Source organism: Labeo rohita, chromosome 7 (assembly GCF_022985175.1).
Source record: "Labeo rohita strain BAU-BD-2019 chromosome 7, IGBB_LRoh.1.0, whole genome shotgun sequence".
Classification (NCBI taxonomy): domain Eukaryota; kingdom Metazoa; phylum Chordata; class Actinopteri; order Cypriniformes; family Cyprinidae; genus Labeo; species Labeo rohita.
The window spans coordinates 19,722,589-19,743,672 of NC_066875.1; the positions used below are offsets into that span (position 1 = coordinate 19,722,589).

The 21,084-nt window shown below is 35.9% G+C and overlaps 1 protein-coding gene across 1 annotated transcript in view; it reads left to right on the forward strand.

The window, feature by feature from the left end:
• si:ch211-186j3.6 (neural-cadherin) overlaps window positions 1–21,084 on the forward strand; it is a 291,090-nt gene that overhangs the window by 8,121 nt on the left and 261,885 nt on the right. The gene's annotated exons all lie outside the window — the stretch shown is intronic.

Consider the following 21,084-nt stretch of genomic DNA (forward strand, 5'->3'; position numbering starts at 1 on the left):
ATCTTAACATATGAACCTTTAAAACACTTTAAAGGAGTATACCACTTTCAGAAAAAAAAAGAGTAATACTGATAATATATTTACCCCTTTGTCATCCAGGATGTTCATCTCTTTCTTTCTTCAGTCGTAAAGAAATTTGTTTTTTGAGGAAAATATTTTAGGAATTATCTCCATATATTGGACTTCAATGGTGTCTGTGAGTTTGAACTTCCAAAAATGCAGTTTCAATGCAGCTTCAAAGAGATCTAAATGATCCCAGCTGAGGAAGAAAATATCTTATCTAGTGAAACTATCTATCATTTTCTAAAAAAAAAATAAGTAAATAAAAAACTGATATACTTTTTAACCTCAAATCCTTGTCTTGTCTAGCTCTGCCATGCGCATGCATACTCTGTGCAGTCCCATTCAAGACAGTTAGGGTATGTAGAAAAACAAACAAATTTCCAGAAAATCTCTTATAGGGACAGAGCCATCCAGCTGTCGCTGTAGTTGAATAGCATGCAGAAAGTAATGTTTTGTATGACAAAACATCCCTCACGATTATCTTAAAGCCAAAATTTTCATACGGATAATATTTTTTAATCGACATAGCCTTTATTAATGTATAGAAAACTATAAAATAAGTTATTTCAAACACGTGATCGACACTGTAAAGCATGTTTGGTGTAAAAATATGTTGTTATTCTCATAAATCTTACTTTGACACTGTAATAAACGGTTAACATTTTAATGTCTTCTATTTAGTGCAATGGTGTGATTTATTGGTAAGGAAAAGAAAGATTTATTTGATTGATAGCATGATTTATTTATTTAGCATTTTTCAAGATTTCCATAGATATCACAATATTTTGTTATCATGAATTTTTGAGGCCACGATAATCATGTAGTGAAAAATCTGATATTGTGACAGCCCTAGTTGCTATCAGTACAGATATTTTGGTTTGAAGGCCCAACTTCCTCTATAAAGATGCTGGTGACCCACATTCAAACCAAAGGATGTGTGTAAATAAGCATTCAGATAGTTCTGGAAACATTGAGTTTTATTTTTATAAAAGTATATTTTTTTTTTTTTTTTTTAAATAGTCCCAGTTTTATTTGAGGACGAAATTCTCCAAGAACACACCGGATTCAGCTGCACCGTTATTTATAGAGTTAAGAGGAAGGGTTAGAGGTTTAATGGTTGTCCTCATGACAGGTAGGAGGGACGGGATCACCAGAGAGAGGATGAGAAAGCCGCTGGTGTTTGCGGATGGTAGTCTTTCGATTTGTCCACTTTTCAAGGGATGGAGATAAAGCATGTGTAAAGACTGACAGCTATGGAAAGAGAAAACTATTTAAATAATTTAATGAACTCTAGAGTAAATGAATATTTAATGTAACAATGTAGCAAATATAGAAACACCTCACAAATTCAGAGCGAATCATTTGCTACAGCTATAACTACTTAATAAGAACAAATCTTCATTCAGCAGGAGTCACAAAAGCTCTTCACTGTGGACCTCATTTTGTAATCTAGGCATACATTTAGCCATTATAAAATTATGTGGGAGTTCTGTGGCAAACAATGGGTTTTATAACTTTCTTATAGTCACCCAGGGCTCTCTATACAATGTCTGCGACACAAAATGAATAGGAGGTGTGTTGCAGTCCCGATATGCGTGTACCAGCACAAGCTCCAGACATGGCGAGTTACCTTAAGTGGAACAAAATCAGATGTAGCAGATGAAAAGTGCACTGTGGCGTGTCTCAGAACATTGGTGTTAGAACGTTTGAACAGTGGCAGCTCCAGTTAATCACGTCTGTGAAAGCAGGTGTGAATGGAAGTCATCCAGTTTTCTGCAGTGTTGTGTTCATGCTTGATTCAGGGAGCACTTGGAATTTTCTCTCTTTGCTCCCTGATGATTTGAGAGCAGTTTATGTCAAACATTCTAAATTTTGGAAGCGTTTTGAGTCTTTTCCCTGGATCAAACGGGAGAGAACTCAGTTTAGATATTGCGTTTAGTGCTTCGGTCAAAGAGCTGTTCTAGGGCTGCTATTGGCGATGTGTTTACTTTCAAGCAGAATATAATGAAGCCATTGAAAATAGAATGCTAAGCACGTTTATTACCTTTGATCTCCATTATTTCTGTTTTTATTAAAGCCAGCAGTGATGTATTCAAGTTGTTTCTCCGAACGATCATTAGTTCTGTGTGTGGTTATGTGTGTGATATGAAAGATATTGTGTATGTGTCTTCAAAAAGGTTGTTGCTAACAACATCCCCCACCAACACAAACAGACATCACAAGTATTTGACTTCTCATTTGCATCAATTGTCCAGAGTCTCTAACAACCAAAGGGTTAAGTTGCCATGGGGAGTTAAAAAAAATGTTTCTGACATTCCGGCTCTGTGATCTGTCAAACTGCTGTCCCACAACCAAAAAGCACATTTAAAGGATTAGTTCACTTCCAGAGCAAAAATTACAGATAATTTACTTACCCCTTTGTCATTCAAAACAAATTGACAATTTATATACTTTTTAACCTCAAATGCTTGTCTCGTTTCATCGATGCACATGCGTAGCCTGTGTAATCCGGGTCAATACAGTTAGGGTATGTCGGAAAACTCCCATCTCGTTTTCTTCTTCAACTTCAAAATTGTTCTGTATCGCTTTTTAACCTTTTTAATCACTTTTGATCATCTTTGCATGTTTACTTTGTAAACACTGGGTCGGTACTTCTGCAGCAATGTAGGGTGATTTTGAAGTTGGGGAAGAAAACAAAATGGGAGTTTTTTGACATACACTAACTGTGTTGAGCTGGAATACACAGTTTGCGCAGAGCTAGACAAGATGAGCGTTTAAGGTTAAATTACATACATTTTCAACTGTTTTCGAAAACGACCAATCGTTTTGCTAGATAAGACCCTTCTTTCTCGGACGGGATCATTTAGAGCCCTTTGAAGCCGCATTTAAACTGCATTTTGGAAGTTCAAACTTGGGGGCACCATTGAAGTCCACTATATGGAGAAAAATCCTGTAATATTTTCCTCAGAAAATATAATTTTTTATCGACTGAAGAAAGAAAGACATGAACATGTTGGATGACAAGAGAGTGAGTAAATTTTTGTTCTGGAAGTGATCTATTCCTTTAAAAAGCATTTAAGTATTCAAATCTTAGATGTTTGCTAAGATCTATCAAAACCCACAAAAATATTTCAAATATCACTATATCAATATCACTATAAGCTTAATATATATAAAATCATAATTTATTAGGTATTTTCAATTGGGAGGTGGCTGTCCCAAACCCTAACTCCTAAATTATTTATGACTTATGACTGATTATGTATTTTATTTAAGATTTTTGTATTTCTTTGTAAATTATGAAACTTTATGTATAAAAAAAAAAAAAAAAAAAAAAAAATGTCATGTCACTACCAAAACAGTGTATGTCTTAGTCCATTGGCTGAGACTGATTTGGTGAAGTTACGGTAGTGACATCTTTGTTTTTTTGGGTGTTATCCTATAAAATTGTCACTACCGTAACAGTCACGCCTAAAACATGTCATCATTGTTTCGGTAGTGACAAAGGAGCACAAAATCCTTTATATGGGGAAAAAAATAATTTTTGTACAGTTATGCAATTTTTTAGCATTTTGGGATGTTTTAGTAGTGTTTTAGTATGTGGTCGCTACCAAAACATTACTGTCACTACTGAAAATGTGCAGTCACAACCAAAACATGGAATGTTTTGTCAAAAATAAAGTATACTGAAATATCAGCTAAGATGTTATGATAATGTTTGGTTCAATGTATATAGAAACTAATGAATCCTTAAGTTTGAAATCAATATGATCAACCTTTTACAATAAGACAATTGGATTTAAAATACAACAAATCTCATAAACCACACTAGAAATAGTGTGAAAATTGTAATTGTTATTGATTTACCTCTGAAGACGTTTTAATAAAATATAAATATAAATATATATATATATTTTATATATATATTTATATATATATATATATATATATATATATATACCTTTTTTTCCAAGATGTTTCCAACTCTGCCTTTGAATCAAATCTGAATGGCCTATATACACAGAAATATACTGAGAAGTTCAACACAGAATCTGTTTTTGCAGATATTAAAAGTAAGGTGCATAGCAGTGGAATGAAAAAAAAAATATTATGTCTGCAGACGCGTTTTTGAAAACACTTGCGCAAGACACTGCGAAAAAGGCAAGACGTGAATGCAAACGTCAAACATGTCCATCTAGTGTGTTTACATAGAAAAACAATGGAAAAACAACTCAGTGCAATGCAAAACTGTGGCGAAGTCACATTATCAACCTGTTGCAAAATCTGCGTGTAAAACTTTCTGCCTCACATGAAATTCCCAATCCAGTGGAATTTTATTGAAAGACTTAATTTTACCCTCAACAATTCAGTAAATGTGACTACTCCTTAAAACATTAGCAGCATGCATTTTAAAAAATAAAAAGGATTGCTTCAGACATAGTGAAATCAAACTTTTAAAGTGCATGTAAACAGACCCAATCTGTGCATACACAAACACACACATCATCCAGATTCCCCACAATGCTTATTGAGAAGCGAATAAAGCTGTATGACAGAAAGTATGAGTGCCATGGCCCCATCATCTCCTCTCTCTCCATTTCTCCATCCCTCACTCCTCAGGGAGACACTCTCACTGTTGGTAATTGGGAGTTCATGCTGTACACAGCCTATATCCTACAGCTCCTCTTAAATTAGCCTTGTGTCACTGCATTTTTGCCCTAGACTCTAGATTGAATGTGTGTGTGTGTGGTTATGTAAGGATCTGTTTATATGCTTATCATGCTTGTGTGAGCAATGCTTCTGACCATGTGTGGTTTGTGTGTGCGTGTGTGCGTTAGGCAAGCAAGACATACTCCTGAATAGCCGGATTGCTTAATTATCAGAAGGCAACTAGGTAGAGATCCAACTCTATCTCTCTTTCTCCATCTTGTGTATTATTCCATCACTGATTATTTCATCAGTCTGTCTACAATCTTGGCCCATCTTGGCGTTATTTTCTCTTTCTTTTCTTTTCCCACCATTTCATCTGCTCTGCTTAGGACTGTTCTGTGATTAGTTTGTATCCAATCTGGCTCTCTCTGATATAGGAGACTGTGAGTGTGGCGGCCAAGTCTTCTAATTGCCAGACTTAATCAAACAGACAAATGGGAGGATAGCAGGCAGCCTGTGACCTTTCCAAGATGGCATCCTCGCCTCGGCTCTCGAGCAAGATAGTTGCCAGCCAGCTCCTCTCTTAATAATGCTGACAAATGCAAGTGCATCTGTGACTTCAGTACCATTTCCTGTCCATATCTAATAGGCCACGTGGCCCTGAATCGCTGGAGCCTGTGATGAGTGCTAACTCTTCCGTGCCTCTGTGTTGCCCACTATGGCTAATGTTATGACACTGACATTCATCATAAGGATCTGTGATATTTGTGTGTGTTTGGAGGGAGTGTGCGGTGTATCCTGAGATTTGGCCCTGGAGAGCACTAGCTGAAATTGATGCAACATTAGCAGGCTAGTAGCTTTTTGTGGTGCAGTTTCACAGCGTCAATCTATTTTGAAGTGTAGAGAAAGGGTCCATTTACGCTGTCAGGATTTTTTGCCTTTCGTTTTGGGTGGATGTGTGTTAAATTTGGATCTTTTTGCATGTGGGTGAACAGCAACATGTAATTGCAGTAAATTAAGTAATGCATGATATCAAGCTGTGTACGTTTGTAAAAGACAACTTTTGAAGAAGAAGAAATGCATATATTTATGTATTTATGTAATGTGAAGTCTGATCTTTGAGAAAATATAAAGGGTTACTAACTTCGTCAATTAATATGAAATTATAGTTAACATAATTTTTCCCCCATGACTTGTTGGAAAATTTCAAGACAAACTTTGACAACAAGACCAACTTTGCTGTCATCTGTTCGAAACTGGTGAAAATTATACAGTTTTATGATGAGTGATATTTCTACCACCCCTATTGCAATACTCAACTGTTGTTTTAAGATATTTTGTGATTAAAAACAAATCTGTGGTTCTTTTATGTGTGTCACACCATAGGACATTACGTCACACCAAAGGACATTACGTCAAACTAAAGGACAGAAATGGTAGTTAATAAAGTATTTCTATTTAATTTTGAATGTGTCAAGGCAGAAAGAAAGTTTAATTTTGATACGAACAATATCAACATGTTTTTTTTTAAAGAAAACAAAATAATTTTCATCAACAAAATTCAGTCTCTTCTGGTAGATCCCTATTAATTTATGTCAGTATTTCCATGTCCTCTTTCTTTCACTAATTTCTCTCCCTCAACTCTTTCTCTTTCTGTTTTAATAAAGAAAGTATATTTTATACTTATTTTCATGACACTTTATAAGAGTATGTACGCAAGTTGTCTGCAAAACATCAGAAAATAGTTTAAGTAATAAGTATTCCATTTAATAACACTGAAAATGATCTAAAAAGAATAAAAAGGAGTTAAACAGATCTTATTTTTTAAAATAAAATGCTGCTTAAAGAGGCTTGTCCTCTGGTGTGACATCTTTGTCGACTGTCGGCTGACGATTCAGCCTTCTATGTCAATTAATAACCTTGCTATTTCGAGCTAACCTGTCATTAGTGGTAAGCTAGACACATTTGCATAATTTTCCATGATTATGGAGGTTAACATACCTTTTTTAAATAAAAAATATATTATTTAGGGGTTTCATATCAAAGGACAACAAAATGCAACACTTTTGCAAAATTATGAGACAAAAATTAAACGTGCACATGTCATTGGCTTGACGGGGCTTCAGTAACTTGATCATGAATGGAGTTTTCTCTGGAATTGGTGGATTTAAAGTCAGGATATGGTGTCACACCAGAGGACATGGTTTTCAGAGACAAAATGTACCAAATTCCTATGCTTTTAGAAATATATGGATGAAAAAATGATTGCCATTTACAAAAATAGACACTTGTACAAATTCATTTATTAACATTTTTATGCTTTTCTTTTTCATTTATGAAAGTTGTAATTTTTTGAACCGTGCTTGAGACGGTCACACCATGTCCTATGGCATTACTGTCTCAAGCACGGTTCAATAAATTCCAACTTTCATAAATTTTGACAGTTGGCTCAAAAATGTAAAAAAAAAAATCAAATAACACTGCAGCTTTTATAACAACAGGTCCATGTAGGACAAAGACGTGTTAAGTGATTAATTGCATTTTTAATAACCACAATATTATATTCATTTTTTCATTTTTGCCATGTCACGTCAACAACCCATATACACTACCAGTCAATGATTGTGTATATCAACGATGTGTATACTGTGTATATTTATTAAGGATATATAAATAAACGCACATACAATATGTATTTTGAAAATATTTACATGTATTTACATGTTTTTATGGATATAATTGATATTTGACATAAATACTGTATATTTATTATATAAACATTTTTTTTTTTAAATATATCCATACATATGTGTGTATCTGTATACACATAATAAATATAAACAGTACACACACATATATTGTATAAACAAAAATGTTCTTTTTGGATGCAATTAATCGTGATTAGGCCTAAAAGTTAGGTTTTTAAACAGTAAGATTTTTAATGTTTGTTCTTCTTACTAAGCCTGCATTTATTTGATCCAAAGTACAGCAAAAACAGTAAAATTTTAAAATATTTTTGCTATTTAAAATATTCTATGTGAATATTTTTTAAAAGGCAATTTCTGTGATTTTAAAGCTGAATTTTTAGCATTGATGCATTCGCATAAATAAGCGTTCTCCCACTCTTGTCCACATTTTTTTTTTAAAATATGATGAGATATATCCAATCAATTTTGGTATATTGACAATATGTAAATCTGTAGTTTCTAAACAGGCGGCATTTTAAACATTATATAGCTTTCTTGAACTTTTTGAACTGCTACTTTACATTCAGACTTGAATTGCAGTTCTGCTCTGTTTGCTAACTTAGTTCAAATTCAATTCAAATTTGACATTCTCAGTTCTCAGTCCTTTTAAACAATTTCTGAAGTTCTAACAGCGCTGACCAACCTAGTGCATCTTAGCATGTTATTAATGCAAATGCAATCATTTAACTCTTACTAGAAATAAAATGTGTAGATACCTGCTTTACATTTTACAGTACAAATGCAGCCAAAGCTTTCGGTGGATATGTGTGTGCATGTGTTTTAATAAGAGTTGCTAGTTGTTCCAGTGTATTTGAGTGTCTGTTTTGTTGCACTTTGTTTGTAATAATGCTCTATCTTTATGCAGTTGTGCTGGTTAAATCAATTCAAGAGGCCATGAACACCTGTGGCCTACGTTCCCCGAATGCCTCTATACACTCTGTCCCTGTCTGTCCTTTTCATTTCTCTTTCATGATTCAGTTCCTTCCCATTTCTATACTTTTGATCAACCTGTGGGGGTTTTTGAGCTTGTATATATAGTAACAGGACAATAACCACATAAAGTCTGCACAAACTGTTCTCTCTTCCCTCTCATTCTCCTTGTAGACCTGCTCTTAAAAGCCTAAAATTAGAGCAGTACACAAGGCATCCTCAGTTCAGTAAAGACATCGTTTTTGAGAGCTCTTACAAAACTTTTTTCTACTTATCCTGAAGGAGAACAGACTTATGCCCATATGTACCAGAATGCAGTATGCAGATAGTTTAAGGCTTGACTGAAATATCCTTGTCGTTCATGTAGCAGAACGCGGACAATATATCTGCTCACATGCTAAGTAGTCAATATTTATAGCTGGCTGTCTTGCACCAGCAGGCTCACAGAGTGCTCTAATCGTAGATTAATGACCATGTGGCATAGGAATGAAGTTCATTAGCATGCCTTTCTCTCTTACTCTCTCGCTCTCTTGCTCTCTCTTTCTCTGGAACAGGATTTCAGGATGCTGGGCTCTATAGATCAGCTCACCTCAGCCGCTAGTAATCAGAGCATAGGAAATGGAGTAATCTAGGGAGCTACTGCTGAGCTCTTGATCTTACAGCCTCACCTCAGGCAGAGACACACACACACACATACACACACACAAATGCACATGCGGTCTCAGTTCACTGGAGAACAGGCAGCATATGTATTTTAAAATATACAGTGTACAGCAACTTCTTATATTGCTTTATCCATTATTTTTACTTCATTGAGTAATAGTGATGGTAGTTACAGAAGCTGCAGTAGTAGATTTGCACATTTCCTGAAGGAAATATGAGTGATGCTGATGCAAGGATTGCTGCTATGATGCTCAGGTTGTGGGCGGTTGCCGGGGTGTCACTGTGCGATTGCTACGGTGTTCTGGTTTTAGGGGTTTTATGTTTGTAGTAGCGATACAGCGAAACTTTTTTTTTACCAAAATCAAGAAGAAAGTTTTCATTTAGCCAAAAACCGACACTGCAACAGTGCAGATGCACAGTGACTGATGCTGTGCGTAGCTCTTTATTTCTCAAACAACCATTTTGGAAGACATGCCCATTTCCATGTTCTGGGATGACAATAATGCATTACATAATAAAGATGGCATGTTAAGTCTAAAAATAATCAATATATTAAATAGTGCAGTGTTTCCCAACCACTCTGCCACGGCAGACACGTTGTTGGGTGTGTTTGTGGGTTTTACAAGTATTTAACCAATGAAAAGCATTTAAAAGAGCTTGTGACAAAATCTCATAATGCCATTGGGTCCTCAAATTGACAGTCAGACCTCATAACTTCAGCCCACCTCCATTCAGATTGAAGTGCCGCAACACGCACACTTCTTTGCAGAGATCATCAGAAAAAACTAGTACAGCGTTTTCATATAGTTACAATAAACTTTATAACCTGTAAACTGATGGAAACGTAATGCAATTAATTTACACTGTAAAAAAAAAGAAAAAAGTTTTAACTTAAAATAATTTGTTACCCAGCTGACTTAAAATTTTTAGTTTAGTCAACAAAAATATTCCAGTTGTCACTTACTTTTGGAAAGATTTATTTATTTCTTTTTATACAGTGTACTGCCTCAGATGCGGCCGTGACAAGACACACAACGTTACCATCATTTGCTCGTCAAAAACCTTGTTAACTCCATTTGAGCATGACTTTCAGAAAATGTTAAGTGCAAGTGTCTGATCACTGTAAAGCCAAAATACCAACTCTGATGACACATTGTTTAATTATTGGGGGGAAAAAAACCTTCCTCCATTCTAACTTTTTTCTTTCTTGTTTTTTTTTTGTTTTTTTTTTTAGTGCTTAGTGATATTTTACTTTTTTTTTATATATATTTTACATCAAAACTATGCTGTGGCAGAAAAAAGGTTGGGTAACAGTGGTATATTTTCATGTCTTTTGTGAAGTAACACAGCAATTCCCCCCCAAAATTTCTGCAGGTTGAAAGTGATTATGTGAGGCATGATACATTTCAGTAAGTTTTTTTTTTTTTCTTTTTTTTCTCTCTCTCCCCAACATGCCTTCTGAAGGTGATGATGCACAGGGCAACTTTTTGAGCAATGTTGCCAGCAGTGTTGCTTGGGCACTTTCCCGTTGAGAATAGGCTACAGATGTCTATCTGGATGCTTTAGAATGGTTGTGGGCCCTGTGTCTAAGCTGGTTGTCCATTGACAGCAACATTTCTCAGCAACATTGCTCAAAAAGTTGCCCTGTGTATCATCAACTTGATGTACATTCATGTTTATTTTGTGATATAACTAGTAGTAAAGAGGTAGAGATGATCAATTCATGTGTGCTTTGTGCTGCTGCTTGAACTGAGACAGCTAATATGATCTGTCACGCCACATAAAAGAGCATCAAAATGACATTTATTGTTTGAATTTGAATTGAAAATGAAGAAAGCTCATTACAGAATTTGAAAGCTCACACTTAGTTTCATATCAAAAGTGACAAAGCCACAATTCGTTTTGTTATTATCAGATGGTAGGTGGGTTACAAATAATGTTGAGTGATGTTTTGTTCATGGATCAGATTGACAGAGCCAAGACGTGCCTTTAGAGAAATGCTAATTAAATGTCACCATTTTGGTCAATCATTTCAGCCCTCCAAAACTGTTTCAGCCAGAACTGAAATTAATTTTCAACTGAATTATTTTTGATGAGTCACTAGTTGGTTTAGGGTAGGGTGGTTTGCCTTAATTCAAAATAGACCACCTTAAATATGTATTCACATTAGAAGTTGCTGAAGTTCTTTTTTTTAATCAAAGTTTTAGTTTTTTCCCCCGTTTTACCCTTCCACAGTGAAAACGCTTTTGCTCAACAAGCCACATGATTTGTGGTAGCGTTTATGTCTGTAGTGCAAGTGGTTCTAATTATGAGCCAAAGTTTAATACTTGAGCTTAGAGGTTTATTCAGATCACTAAGTATGACAAATAACAGTAGACATATAGAGATGCTTGCCTTACTGCTGATGGTACAAGTACCACCAATAATAGTAGCAGTAATTTGAAATACATCACTAATAGTAATTGTAGCAGCTGTACAGTTAATTTTTAATGGTAATATACTGACAACACACCAACACAAATTCACACTCCTGTGAAACAAAGTAACACTTTAGCACCCTGTTGTTTTATTGTTGCCAAAACTGATGTGCAGCAGTGGGTTAAATGCTCCTCTGGGTGAAGCTTGACTTTTTTTGTGGTCTTAAATAACTTAAATGCTCCAAGGAACATGAGCTTTTATTAGCTGAATTTGCATCTGGGGTGCATATTTGTTAAATTTGCACTAGAAGCACAGCTGAGTGTTGTGGGCGGTGCTGGATGTGGGCTTCTGATTTTTAAACCTTGAGAGTTTTTAATAAAGCCCCGTATGTTTTTGTTTTGCTTTGTCGTTTCCACAACGTATGTTTTCATGCCCAGTAGTTTTGTCGCTAATAAAAGAGTGTTGTCTGCTCTATAAATCAGAAATAGTGGCACACATAAAATCTGCCTCTTTTTTGCAGTTTATTTTGCAACAAACTGAAAGCTCGTTTAAAATTATTGCAAAGCCTTCCGTTCTGGAGACAGCTTCTAAGACACTAGACAAACCTTTTTGTTAACAGTTGCCCTCCATCTTGATGTATTAAGAACCACATATTTCAAGCACACATTAAAAAGGTGCTGTACAATGTAAAAAGTAAAAAATTTAGAGAGACGTGATCAATAGTTGATTTGGAATGGTAGTTCATTCCAAAGCCTAGGTCCTTCAACTGAAAAAGTTTTATCACCCTTTAATGTTAAATGTGTCCAAGGGACAGTTAACTGTAAACTGTGTGAAGACCTTGAAGGTGTAGATGACTGCTGTATAGAGTTGAGTCTGGAAAAATAAGGAGGTGCCAAACCATGTAAGCCATTGTACACAAACAATAAAACCTTTCTGTAAGGAACTGGCAGCCGATGAAGTGAATGTAACACAACAAAGCCTTTTTAATATTATTACCAGTGATGAAAACAGTTGTGTTGCTGGTATGTAAAGTGATTCCCCACAGATGTAAGATTTTAAGATTAATTCAAGTACTTGATGGTCAATTATTTAAAGGGATAGTTCACCCAAAGATGAAATTCTGTCATTAATTACTCACCCTCATGTTTTTCCAAACCCAGAAGACCTAATTAAGATATTAAGATATTTTTGATGAAATCCGAGAGCTTTCTGACCTTCCCTAGACAACAACGTAACCAAAACATTAAAGGCCCACAAAGTTAGTAAGGGCATTGTTAAAATACCCCATGTGACATCAGTGGTTCAATCGCAATTTTCCACATTTTTCCACATTCCACATAACTCCACATTTCATGTTTCAGAGTAAAAAAAAAACCAAAAAAAAAACAGCTTTGTTGTTGTGATCATAGACAGTATGGTTGCTTTTCCCTTACCATTGTAACGCGCTGCTAGCAAGGTTCTGTGAAAAAGTTTCAGCTTCTATTTTCCTTTTATGCCCACAAGTTCATCAAGTTCATCGAAATTATCCATCCTTGATCACTTTTTGTCAGCTTTGACGAAACTCCTCTCATCTAGCACGTCTTTTCAAAGTGACTGGCAGCCTTGTCACCTGTCCTGAATACAGCGCGCTGATTCGCTAAAATTGATTTATCGGCTTCTGTTCACAAACAACAAGGGCGCTTGTTGGCTTCTGCAGTAAAACATAAACTCGCGATGCCTTGAAAGCGGACCGTGCTGGCTTTTTTGACACAATGTGTTTAGTAGGGTTTCCTCTGGTCCTAAAGTTTTCAAAAATCTTAAATCGCTTTTCCATGAATTAAGGCATTGAAAAGGTCTTAAATCAGAGCAGCAAGTCTTAAATTTATATGATCATGGCATTAATTTTCATGAGGAATTGTTTCCTCGTGTTTCATTTTAAGTAAAGCAAAAGCATAATTTCTGTGCTACTTGGCTTAGGTCACTCAATATTTATTAAACAATACGCTGGCGGTATGTTCTGCTTCATCTGTCAGTCACCCAAATAAAAACTTGTCGTTTTGATTTTTTTATAGTAATAAAAATCATTTAGTTCAGTTGAAGAACAGACAATACAATTAAAACTAAACGTGTCTGCTCAATACAGTGTGCCGAACGGCAGTCGCATCACAGATCAGATTTCATTTATCATGTGAAGACAGTGAGTCAAGCTGACTGACAAGAAGAGAGAGGTGAGAAAGACAAGACTATGGCAGAAGAGTTTCAAAACGAAATGCAAAAGTGCCTGTTTTAAAAATATTGTGGATTTTGAAAAGCCTGTTGACTTCTGCCATTTATCTAAGGTGATAGTGGACGTTTTATATTTATTTGGTTCCATAAATTTTTATTTAAACTGTATAATTTATTTTATATAAATTTATATTTTTAATATATATATTACATCGAGGTGTAAGCCGTGCTTCCAAGCTTTGTTATTCGTTTTGCTAATAAACATTCTACATTTCTTATTTATTTGGTTACACAGTGTTTACTGATTTTCAGTTTTGTATACCTATTTAAACTTTGTGTAAGTTATTATTTTATACTAGGCATATAACATGTATTTGTATTCGGTCTGTTAATAAAAGTTTGTTACGTTATGCTAATGCCGCTAATTTAAAAGTGAAAGTAAAATGCGCACAATGCTTTTACAAGCTTCTTAAAACCGACGGAAAGTGAATAAAAGAGGGAAAACTCAAACGAACTAAAAGCAAATTGTCACCAATGTGAAAGTGAAAGTAAAATGTGCACCGCACTTTTACAGAAAGAAAACAAGGAAAAGAGGGAAAACTGAAACGAACTAAAAACAAACAATTGCTAGATGCTGAATTCCTGTTAATTTGAAAGTGAAAGTAAAAGTCGAACTATGCTTAGAGAACATATTGCTGTATTGTCCTTATTTTCTTTAGTTGGTCTTAACAAGGTCTTAAAGTCTGCAATTTACCCTCATTAAACCTGCAGAAACCCTGATTTAGGGTTCAGATCGCACTGTGTGGAGAATAATGCACGGCGCTCAGTTCATCTTTTTTGAAAGTTGCGTTTAATGGTTTGTGCAAATAAACTCTTCACTTATTTTGAACCAGAAAATACAGGTGCTGAAGAAAGATGGACATTCTACGTCCAAACGCCGGTTCCTGCATCAGCAGCAGCACATGCATGCATCGTTGTACTCTCGTGAACACACGGCAAAGACTGACACAGAGGAAGTCTTGTAGCGTGTTCTTGTAGCTTCGTAACATAAAGGTTGAACCACTGTCACATGAACTATTTTAACGATGTCCTTACTACCTTTCTGGGCCTTGAACGTGTCAGTTACTTTGCTGTCTGTGCAAGGTAAGAAAGCTCTTGGATTTAATCAAAAATACCTTAATTTGTGTCCTGAAGATGGACAAAGATCTTACGAGTTTGGAACAACATGAGGGTGAGTAATTAATGACTGAATTTTCCTTTTTGGGTGAACTATCCTTTAAATAAATAGATGACTACTTACACAACCACAGGGTTCTAGGCTAACGCTGAATGCAGATGGATGGATAAATATGATAGTTTAAATGTCAAACAACTGTGGCACTATCATTTTTCTATTGTACTCTGTATCAGATAGTTAAAAAGCAACTTGTATACAACAAACTAAAGGGCAGTATCCTTACTGAGAACTGTATAAAATATTCAAGAAGCCAAAAGCTGCATTTTCCTATCTGTTTCATTAGTGCTACTCTTTGATATGGTCAGATACACCAGGGAAAATGGACTTCCCAGACCTATAACATATGATGAGTCTGCAAATACGGGGAAGAAAACAAGAAGAAGAAAAAAAAAAAGCATCATCAAAAAAATGCAGGAAATGCAGCCGTGTGGAAAAAGGGCATTTCAGTCATTACAGATGTTTGTTTATGCACCCCATAATTGCTTTGCATGTCAGGCCGCCACGGCACTCTGTCCTCGTACTTGTAATTTAATCATCGCTCACCAATACAAAGCAGAGACAACAGTTTAAAAGTGCATTTCTCTAATATAAAGGGACTGTCCGCCGAGAGCCACAACGGCTGTGTTCCATGTCAGAGTTCCTGAGCGCCCGGCATGGATATTTTTACTTGGGTTGTTGGGGGGAAAATAAGCTGTCCCAAGGAGGTTTCAGGCTAATGAGACTTGAGGATTTTGCATATGCAAGTACGGCAGATTATTATCAGCTCAAGGACCTCGGAGAGCCTGACGGAGGGTCTGAATTCAATCTCTTCTCTCCATTATACCCATATTCCTCACAGTTGCAATGTGTGCTGGGAGTTTGCTGTTTTGCTCTGCTTTTTTGTTGTTTCTATTATGGAAGAGCTGGGATTGGACTGTCTGTAGAGAGAGGCTTTGATTGATATTTCTATCAAGCACAAATGGAACTACAAATTTTTGAAAGTACAGCCTGCTTTGACAGTTGATTTTCCTCATAAGCGCTATTGATATCTGTCTCATATCATTTGTTCCTCTCTCCATCCCTGCACGTATCATTTTCGGCGTCTCTTGTCAGGCTTTTGCAGCCTGATGCTTATATTATTGCGCTCTCTTTAAACCTCTCGAGTTTAATAAACGCTTACAAACATCCTCTCAAGTAATACAAACCCTTGTTAGGAGAGTTGCTTTGAGGAAGTCAATATGCATCACCTCAATTCATCTGAGGGAAAAAGCGATAATGCTGAAAGACGCCGATGCCAGTTGGAAATTACATAGGATATTGGGTGTAACCTCACAGATTTTTCTGCCCTCCTCCCACTCCTCATTGGGCTTTGCCTATCCTGGTGGAGTCAAAACGCATTGCCAATTCTCAGTTTTCGCATCTTCCTTGCACTCTCTACATACTCAGTTGGCGTGGAGTCAAGTGTTGTTTAGTAATACGCTCTCCTTGTTTTTGGCAAGCCGAGAGGGGGGTGAAAATTAAAAGAGCGAGTTTTTGTGAAGCCTGTTCCAAAAGCAAATTTTAGATTAATAACTAAAATTACAGAGAGCCTGTGGTGAACAATAAAGCATTTGAATGAGGCGCAGGTGTGGCGAAAAGTAGATTGACACAGCAGGGTTTGGCCTCCTCGCATTAGGTCTCAATCAGTCAGCTCGCTTCGAGCGCAAGCCTCACGTGGTGACTGACTGCCCATATCTGCTGCACTTAAGCATTGCAATGAGCTGTTTGTTTCTTCTACACTTCGTTTCCTAAACACCAGCTCAGAGAAGATCCTCGTGTCCTGTGAGGTCTTTGTGATACGAGCTCCTTATGTCGGTGCATAGATGTTGAGTGGCCCTTCAGGCGGTTTGACCTTTTGTGCTGTTGTGGTCTGGAACCTCTCGGCTCTCTGCTTTGAGCTGAGTTTGTGCAGTACTTGAGGGAAGATCATAAAACATGCATGCTTTCAGATATTCTTTTAGTCTTATGTTAGGAACTGATAAAAATCTGTCTCTGTACATGTTATTTGCTGTTTCTACTACTTTGAGTGTAGTTTACAGCATATGCATGCAGTCTATCTTCTATTCGTATGTTGCATGCTATATTTACATTACATTAATGCATCTGGCAGATGCTATTATCCAAAACGTCTTGCATTGCATTCAAGCTATACATTTTTTATAAGTTCATGCATTCTCTATGAATCAAAACCGTGACCTTGGTGTTGCTACAGGCATGCTCTGCTGTTTGAGCTACAGGGAATTTGACTTAAGGGGGTCGAGCTGGACGAGAAACTACATCTACAACTGCTACAAATGTACTACTGTTTAAAAAATTTTGGTCTCTTATGCTTACCAAGGCTGCACACAGTAATATTATGAACATGGGTGTAGCTTGCCATACCAGTTGATTTGATAAGCCGCAAATTTGAGCTTTTTCTATAGTAAACCAATATATTCACACTTGCAACCTAATACTTTGCTCTTCAATACTTTTAAGGGCTGCACTATGTTTATTTTTGCCACTCTAAACTTAGCAGTAAACCCGCTGAAAAGAATGCACTATTAACATGTTTCTCAAAGTAGGCTTTTATTAAAGGGGTCATGACCCCTTTAAGCAAGTCAAGGAGTGAATTACTCACCACTGCTTTAAAAACAACATCTTTTGGACATGATTTAGGTCAAGCGTAAGATGACAGTCATACAAACCCCTTTTATTTAATAAATCCTGTTGAAAACAGACAATTAAGCAGTGTATATTTGTAATGCAATCTAGGAAAACCTAACCTAAAAGCTGGGTTCAAGCCCTTTCCAAAACTGTCCATAGTTTGAATGCAGCAAAAGTTAGGGTTATCTGTAAGTTGATAGCTATTATTTTCAGGAATGGAATTTTAAGAAAACAGGTTTAAAGGTTTCACTTTCAATTTACAAGTTTAAAGAGAGGTGTCTGTCAGGAGCACTGTACTGCATCATTACATAAACAGACTAACGTCACCCTAAAGAGGACAGTTTTCCATTCTTTATCATGGGCAAAGTTTCTGAACTTTTGATCACTGCTTGTATGTTTAGGTAGTACAAATAGTGTATAATAAGACGCACCTCATCCAGTACTTAGTGTCTTTCATTCCAATACAAGAAAACATTTCTGGAATCTACATTTGTGTCATGAATCCTGCCCGATCTGCCTTCCACCAGAGGTCACCTGTGCATCCTACTGACATTTCACATTACACAGACTGTTGCACCACACCCCGGACTACGTTTCCCATCATCCATTGTGCTGATTACATGCACCCAATCAGACACTCTGTATAAGCCTCGGACTTCCTCTTGCTATTCGCAGAGTATTGTATGTTGCAGTTAGTACTCTCCTAGTGTTAACAACCGTACAGAGCTTTTCCTTAGTTATGTAGTCGTTTGAGTCTTGTTTCCACGCCTTATCTCGTCTTGTCTGCTTTGCTGCCTGCCTTGGAACTCTTGCTTGTGGATCGGATTTCCCTTTTGCCTTGCCTATATATGAAGAGTTAATTTGCAAAAACAGATAACTTTTTTAAAATGTTCAAAAAAATCCTGTTTTTTTTCATTGTGCATTCCAATTAATTAAAATTAAATAATCAGTTGCAGTTGGGTTATTTTGATATAAAGTAAAACAAAAACAAAAAAAACAGCTAACGAACACAATAAAAATGTATATATATATAAATATATAAATATATATATATATATATATATATATTCTTTTTTTTTGTCGAAATCATGATTTCATGGTTTTTATTCAAGATTCTTTGTTTGAATTGTTGTTGTTGTTGTTGTTGTTATTATAACATATAATATTATTATTATTATTATTACTAATTTATTCATTTGAAGTAGAAATTCTAATATGCTGTTTTATGCTCAAGAAACATTTCTTTCTTTTGATGAATAGAAAGTTGATCTTTTTTGTATTAAAAATGAAAAACTTTTGTAACATGTTAATGTTTTTACTGTCACTTTGGATCCGTTTAATGCATCCTTGCTCAATGAATGTATTCATTTCTTTAAATAAAAATCAGTCAAACTTCTCAATCAAACTTCTTAGTAATTTGTTTCTTTTTGTGACTTGAATACCATCTACACTTCATAGAAAAATATACTAAAATAGATTACCCTTTCTTTTTCCATTTGTGCTGTTATAAATGGCCTAGTTTGCAACACCACCTTGTTGATTCTTAAAATGAACTTTAGCCTGTTGATATGATAATTTAGATTCACTTTTTTTGGACTGCCCCCTTGAACTTGTTCTGGTAACATGAGCATAAATGATTGTTGCTGCCATGTACGTGTGTCTGTCTAGTAATGAGGCAAAGTTGAGAAATGTTTGACTTTATGCAAATGTGCAGCAACTTGATGCAATGACTACTAATGAAAACGAAGTCAGAGTTTTTCGTGATCAGTGTCCTGTCAAATGTGTAGTTAAGTGTGCTGTTCTAAATGACTTGTCTCTGCCCACATATATGCTATATAATTTTTAAAAAGGCCTGGAAAAGGGTGCCATAAATTGTTGGCATTCTGAGTGAGTTTGATTTATGTATTTTTAATCTCGTTCATGATATGATATATTATGCTATTATGCACTGCTGCACTTAAACATTTTCTCTGCATAATGTTAGTTTTTAGGAGGAAGAAATCTGATATAATGTATAAATAGAATGACATCTTGTTTTTATCGCTGTACATTAGATGTGTGATTCGATTCTCAATTGCTTTGGGCTTACCAATTCAACATTAGAAGCGCAAGCTAGTGTCCATCAACATAGCAAACTCCCATCTTGAGTGATTTTAAAATCTCTGTCAACATGTATTTCTGAAGTACTACTGTGTGTATAGTAGTCTTGCATGTATTCTATATTGTTTTTCTTTACCGTTTCATCCTCAGCAAGTGATCATTGTTTAGTCTTTTCTCTGCATGGGCTGTTTCTTCCATGCAGTTCTTTCATGAAGTGTACGAGCATTAAATACCAAATCACTCAGCAAGGAGTAATCAGCATGACATTCATTCAAACACAAAACGTCAAGAAGTCCCTCGGCTCTCAGAACAACAACACACAATGCAATGACTCACTTTCAGAGGAAAAATACCCTGGATAAAAGTGAAAGTGGCTGAAAGTCCAGTTTTTTTCTGGTCTAAACAGTAGCATCCTTCAGACAGTAATTAGTCATACTCAAGTTTTATGGTGATTTATTCCCGAGGCCTCTTTTAACTCATCTGGTGTTTTGCATAGGCTAAATGTCATGTTTGTAGTCATTTAGTGTCAATCATTTTAAATGCTTTAATTGTGCAGGACAAAAAGCCATTTGTTTGCAGTCGAATATATGAACAGAGTTTTGAGTATGCTGTGGATAAGCTACCATTCAAAAGTCTGGGATTGTTAAGATTTTTGAAATGTTTTTTGAATGAAGTCTCTAATGCTTACCGAGGCAGTTAATTCATTATAATTTAACAGCGTTTTTGATCATTTTTACTAAAATTCCGTGGCCCCAGAATATTTTGTTGTATGAATATCTGAACATGCAATACATCAAAATAAAGAACAGAGCCTCTACTTAAAACCAAAAAAATTCTAGCTTCCAATTTATTCTAGCTTCAAGCATTCTTTTTAATAAACACTCGGATGTAGGTAAGTTACATAAAAACAACAACATTTTGACCAAGAAGCTGAGAAAATCGCATTTTTATCAAATACTGCATCATATTCAGTATGATGATCAAAGCAAAGATGCAGTAGATTGCTTCCATAATCATCCCAAAGCTTGCAAAGTTCTTTACCACTTCTTGACATTTCGACATTTCACTCAGTAACATTAGTAAGTTTTCGTTTATATGCTCTTTATTATTGATCGCATTATCTTTATGCATAGACCCTTTTAGTGCCGACGTCACAATTATGTCACGATGCTACCTGGAGGCAAAACAAAGGGAAAATGGGGCCATTCCGCCTGTCCCGCCTTCACTTTAAGTTAATCGACAACGAATTGTGACTACCAGGATGAAAACGGGACATGGTATTAAGGGTGGAGAGAGCGCTGGTTATTCACTCCCCCCACCGACAATCCCTGCCTGACCTGGGACTCGAACCCGCAACCTTTCGTTTACAAGCCGACTCTAAGTCTTTTGTAACATTATGAATGTCTT